Below are 6920 nucleotides of genomic sequence, written 5' to 3' on the forward strand. Positions count from 1 at the left end.
GATGAAAGTCATCAAAGGAAAAAATACCTGAACATTTAAAGACTCTGGAAATTGTCCTATGGAGCAGGGCTGTATAGATTTTTCTTAAGGAAAGAGAGAGTCTATGAGAGCAGAGATCTACAAGGCTCACTCCAAGGGAACTAACTTTATTTGGAATAGTTCAAGCTTAAGAGTGCTATTTAAAAAAGGAGATTTCAGTGGTGTTTTAAAGGTACCTGAGATTTGTTTTAATCAAGTATAAGAAGATAGGTAGACACTAGAATTTACTGTCATAACTCACAGATCTCTAGAAATAGGAAGAATGGAGTCATACCCCTGACACAAATGTGCTGTAGAGGAAGCAATAGAGTTGGTCAGAACCAAATGGAGCAGAGAACAAGTGAACAGAAGTCTTTATTGTGTTTTCTGTGGAAAAAGAGTGAGTGAAACAAGGTAAATAGGCTTGGGATTGGCTAGTTTATTGATTTCAGTGATGTCTGGGGTGTAAAAATGTCTTTAGATTTCTGGTACTTGGCCCTGGGTGATTAGGGCAGACGGATCTTGGAGTCAGTGTGAGACACTGTTTTCTGACACATAAAAGAGTCAGGTGGGGGTGTGGTCTCTGGATTGGTTGGCTGGCATTGGAAAGGTGTGCTCCCAGGCAAGTTCTTCACTGTCTTCAAGAGGGCAGTCCTAAAGAGCAGTCCTTCCAAGGTCAGCAAAGCCCCAAGATGTCAAAATGTCAGAATACAGAAAAGACAAGACATGAATCATGCCTGTGGTAAGCAATCAAGATGAGACTGGTCACACCATAAGAGCAAGAAGCTAAATGGTAGGCACATTAGAAGTTTAGCAGAATGAACCAGGGAAAAGACACTTCTTCTTAGTTGAAACAAACCTCAAACAAACTTTGGCATCAAAGTTTACTCTGGCAAGAATCCAAATGTAATTGGATCAGACTATGGAAAACTTTTATCTTGTGAGGTCTGTGTGCATGCCTAGGATTGCTGCCTTTTAGGAGTGACTCCAGAGAGTGCACAGTGTTAGGGGAATGGAATTCACTGCAGTAATTCAGCTATATAACTAAACAAATAAACAACCAAAGAATAATAACAACAAGCCCCAAAGAAGTGAGGAGAATAGATACTCGGAGTTGAATATTACATTAAACCATCCGTTTCAACAAAGAGTTATGAGAGATGCAGAGAAGCAAGAAACTTTGTACAAAGAAATAAAAAAGTTAACAGAACCACCTGCTTTTAAGAGGAGCTGTGTGCTAGACTTACTAGACCAACTTTCAAAGCAACTATTATAAATATGTTCAAAGAACTAGAGGAAAATATACCTAAAAATGGAAAAGAAGATATGACAGCAATGACTCATATTGAGAATTATGAACAAAGAGAAAAAAATAATAAAAATTCCAACCAATTCTAAAGCAGAAAACTACAATGAAAGTTAAAAATGTAATAGAAAGGCTCAATGGTATATTTGATCTGGCAGAAGAAAGAATCAGTGATCTTAAAAATAGATCATTAGAGAGTATGAAATTTGAAAAATAGAAAAAAATAGAATGAATGGACAGAGACTTAGAGAAATGGGAGACACCGTTTAGTGCAACAACATAGGGATAGTAGCAGTGTAAGAAGGAGAGGAGAGGGAGAAAAGGACAGAAAAAAGACTCAAAAATTTAATGGCTGATAACTTTCTAAATTTGATAGAAAATATTAATTAGTACATCAAGGAACTCAGGAAGTCCAAGTAGGAGTAGTGTAAAAGGATCCACACCCAGACACATCATAGGCAAAATGTTGAAAGACAAGGACAAAGCGAAAACTCTTGAGAACATCAGAAGGTAAACAACTTGTCACTTCAAGGGAACCCCAAGCAGAATAACAACTCACTTCTCACCAGAAATATTGAAAGAAGAGGAAGGAAAATGTCATATTCAAAGTAAAGAAAGAAATTGAAAGGAAAAAAAAAGAACATCTTTATCAATCAAGATCCTTCAATCCAATAAAACAAACTTTAAAAATAAAAGTGAAATTAAAAACTTTCATGGATAAAGAAAAGCAATGAATTTGTTGTGAGGTGAGCTGCCTTATATCAGATGTCCACAGTAAAGATTCTCATGGCTAAAAGCAAGCAAACCCAGATTGTGGTGACGTTCACACAATTCTGAGCAAATTAAAAGACTGAATTGTACACTTTAAATGGATGGAGAGTATGGTATGTAAATTATATTCTGAATAAAGCCATGTTTTTTTTTTTTAAAGCCATGTCCAAAGAGTTGAAATTGAAAGCCAAGTTTTTATTTCAAAGAAAATATTAATCTAAAGGGGTTAACCAGAGAGTTCAACCAAAACCAGTGATGACATCACACTGTTCAGAGTGAACACTATGGACCTTAAAAAAACCATATCCTAGGAATGGACCAAATGTGAAATCTCAAAGACTGAAAGTGTTAAAAACACAGGAAGTTACCGAGCCCTGAGTTTTATTAAGGATTCATAAAGAAAATAAGCCATGAGCAACAGCATGCCTGAGAGGTGTGGCGCTTTCAGACACAGCTCTTTGAACTCCCTTTTCAGTTCTGGGGTACAGTTTAGTCTGGGGACAAGTAGTGCTAACTACACACAAGGCAAGTTAGAGGAACGTCAGTGAGCTTGGGAATCTCTCGCTTTTTATGTCTTACAAGCTCATATCCTTGTCTGGTCAATGATTAATGTTCATATTTCTCTTGGCTGAAGTCCACAAATTACAGGATAATTTATAATAAATAATCTAGATAGACTACATATATCCAGCTAAAAGCAAATGTAGAAAAGAAACCATCACAATGCAACTCCTTAGATTTCTCATTCCTCTTTAGCTAGTAAATTCCATCTGTCAGTATTTGCAAGGAGTTCTGGTTAGGATCAAAACTGTCTCAGGCATCCCTTAGGATAAATAAGTTACAGAGTCATGAATTTTTTTCTTCCTCATAGGTATCAGGCCCATTAACAAGGGTGCCTACAAGTCTGGTTGTTGGAGAAGAGGTTTGAGCAGTTGAGATAATAATACAGGCTTTACTCTTATGCCAAATCTTTCCGTACGTTTTACAAATGTGTGTATATATTAAATAATCATTACAGGATCACTACATTGGGGCTGTATTATAAGATGGCATAAACAAACTTGAAAATGTTCATATTTGAGCAACCATGATGATGATAAAACTCAAAATCATGACATGAGATAAGTCTGAAAGACTGGAGGGTATTTAATCTGGAAGTGAAAAAATTTGGCTTCAAAAGAAAAAATGTGTGTGTTAAGAAGGGAGCGTGATACACCTAGACCTTGTCAATATCTGTCTGAAGTGCCTATCTAGGAAAGAGGGGTTTAAAACGCTTGTGCGTGAACTTAGGAACAATGAGTAGAACTAACGGACACTGCATTCTAATTGTCAAAAGATGTAATATGTGGTCTTGGGCACATTAAGGAATTTCCCATTATGTAGCTAATGAAGGGTAGACTGAACTCTCTCTTATGAGAAACACTGCTGATGTATCCAACATGGGCTACATGGTAGATCGACCATCCTTCCTGGTTTGCCCATGACAGCGACTGTTTACTCTTTAGGTACAATTTTTAATGGGGCCCTTCTTACTCTCAAAAGTGCTCTAGAACATGATATGGTGACTTACATAGAACTGTGATTTCTCACCTCTGGCTAAATATTACAGTAAACCATAGAAGGGCTAGTGACTAGACATTTCCCTCAAACCATAAAACATCAGAATCTAGGGGATGAGATGCAGCCATCAGTAAGAGGTGAAGGCTATGTTAACCAGTTTGATGTAAGCATTCCAAATTATATATACAATCAGCACATTGTACCCCATAAATGCATTAAGGTGCACAGTTATGATTTAATCAAAAAATCAAGAGAAAAAATAAATACAAGGTTTTCAAGTAATTCTAAAGTACAACAGGGGTTGAAGATCCCTTTCCTAGGGACTCTCCTCTTTCAACCTTAAAATGATCCTATTATTCTGTTTTAGGATAATACATGTTGTACTCTACAAAAAAAGAAAAGCATGAAACTGTGATACTGTTACAAATATAGTACAGAATAAAACAAACTGAAACATAAATTCTCTCTGTGTTTCTAATCCCATGTATGCACTTTTATTTCCAACCCCCCAAAGAGCTCCTTTCATCCCCTCCCCCCAAATCTGATGACACTTTTACAGTTTCATTTTATTTTATCAAGTGAAAAATGGATCACATACACACAAAGCTTTTCTTTTCCTTGGGAAGACCTGAGTCCATGAAGGATCTTACACTGCACTTACAGTCTTCCTTTAATGAGGTAATTATTCTGTCAAGCATTGGGCTAAGAGGTTTACCATGTGGCAACGTTGAATTAAATTGGTGCACAGTAGATACGGCAGTCATTGAGCTTTCTTATTAGTTTATTAGATTTGATCCTTTGAAATATTTCACCACTTAGCCAGGAGCCTTTGAATTCACTTTAATGAGTCTAGTCTTTTATCAGCTGCTTCTTGAAAATCATTTCACTTCTTATCCTGGCCATTCAAGGATTGTGGGCTACATGCTAATAATGTATTTTTCATGTAATAAGTACTGAGAGGAAAAATAAAACCCACTCTGGTCAATTGTTTCCATGGATATCTTTCACTTAAGTGATGAAGACGTATGAGGAGGATTGGAAAATACCATGTTGAAGTCCAAAATGACATTTTAAGAGATAAAATTTGCCCAAGATATCTGAAATGTTGACATAACAAGAAACATTTTATACAGCACAGATACCATTCTGTGCACATTTTAAGAGATGTAGAGTGCCCCTGTTTTGTTTTATTATGAAACATAAAGTAGGTGCTAAGATTACTGGGTTTTCAAAGAAGAAAATAATAATTGTGTCTATCTTTTAATAATTGTGTCTATTTCCCTACCATGCTCAGGAGTCATTGTTCTCTACCCTGGAATCTTTAGATGAAATACTGAAAACTCTTCATTTGCTAGCTTGAAGAATGGGTAGCTCGACTGAGGGAGTCCAACCCTGCTTTCAATTCCTAATATAAATTATTTGCTCTTGCCATCAGATGTGGTAGGCAGCCGCCACTCTTCATCTCTTTCTCTGTGTGTTCTAATGATCCTTATTTGCCCCAGAGCCTCATAAAACACATGAGCAGCCTGGAAACCATACAGTGTAATCATTTAATGAAACAAAGCAAAATTAGTCACCAAAACAACTGGCACTAAAAAAATAATTTCACATACGAATGGAGTTCTAGCCCGATTTGTCTTTCAGATGTCTGATCCTTTTCTGGCTCCCTCTGGCTCATCTGATGACAGAGCAGATCTTTTCCTATAAAAGACAAAAAGACTGGATAACTGTGTGAACCAACATGGAATAAATCACGTCCATGCTATTCTGCCTTGCCATTTGGTCCTTATCAATGTCTGTAACTTTCGTGCTTAATCAAGTTAAGTAGGGCCTTGGCAGAAAAGCAGGATTTGGGTGATGAGAAAGATCACGTCGATTTATTTCTATTTTAGGTGGTTGAATAGTATTACATCGAGTTTTCTGTTTCAAGGATCTCTAGTAGGCAATCCAATATGTTTGTGTTCAGAAATCTCTTCAAGAAGGATATCTCTTATTTCTGAACTAATCCTGGGATAAGTAATAAGTGCATTCTTGTCTCCTACTGCTAGTAATTTTCACAACTTTCAGAGTTTTCTCTGACACAGAAACACTGATGAGCCATCTGTAACCCTTAGCTTCCTTTCCAGCCTTCCAGCTCTTTTGTGTTTTGTATTTATGCGTGAGGCATGTATGTATGCATTTATTTAGGGGGTGGCTATTGATTTATAACCCTACCTTAATCTGGAATGAGTAAAAGATGGCTTGTGAGAATATAGAAAATATACCAAAATTACAGAAGTTAGAGGCAATGAACAAATAAATAAGAGAAAACACGAAGTACAGATTGGAGCTAACAGTGATTACAATATGCGTACCCAATAACATGTTCACTTGTTAATGAGAGAGCTATAATTTGACTCCAAGAAGCCATCTTAAAAAAATTAACCCAGTTAGTTACACAATTTACAGGGACTGTAAGATAAAATCAAAGTAATCTCTCGGGAGTTGCACCATTAATCTTAATGCAGCCACCAGTCAGTCTTTCCTCCCTGGAGTTTTTAAACGAAGCAAATGTGATGCAATATAATAAATAAATAATGTTCACAGGATATTACACCCATAGTTAAATCTATTTTCTTTATTTTTTGAACCAAAATATTTATGGGAGTATAAATTTATCGTGTGATTGTTTATATTAATAATTCTGTTTCAACATATTTTAATGATACTGGTGATGATTATTTTTGTGTCTGTATGTGAATTAAATGGCCAATATATAAAGATGAAGGAAGGCTCAGATACCCCAGGTCTGTGAGTGGTTGGGTTAGGGTGAGTTCCTTTCATTCTACTCATATTTCGCATTTCCCTGTCTATTTTTAAGTTTACACTATTTGTACTAAAGTGATATACAGGTTTGAAAATCCCTGCCTTATTTCACTTTGTTTCTAAGCCTCAGTTTAGGTCACAGCTCTTCCCAAAACTGATCAAAGGCAATGTGAGTAGGATTTCCTGACCCATTAGATATAAGTTGGGAGAGAAAGAAAGCAGCTGAGGATGACCCGAGGTTTTTGACCTGAGTGCTGAGAAGGATGGGGTTGCCAGTGATGGAGATAGGAAAGACAGTGGGAAGTGGGTGGGCGGGGAACAGAATTCGGAGGGAAGATGGAGAGCCAGTTTGGGGTAACTTTCAATTGTTTCTGGGATATCCAAGTGGGAATTTTTTTTTTTTTTTTTTTTTTGAGACAGGAACCTCAAGCTGTCCCCCTGGGCAGAGTGCCGTGGCATC

Source organism: Otolemur garnettii, unplaced genomic scaffold (genome assembly GCF_000181295.1).
Source record: "Otolemur garnettii isolate 467f Iridium unplaced genomic scaffold, OtoGar3 scaffold00012, whole genome shotgun sequence".
NCBI classification, from domain to species: Eukaryota; Metazoa; Chordata; class Mammalia; order Primates; family Galagidae; genus Otolemur; species Otolemur garnettii.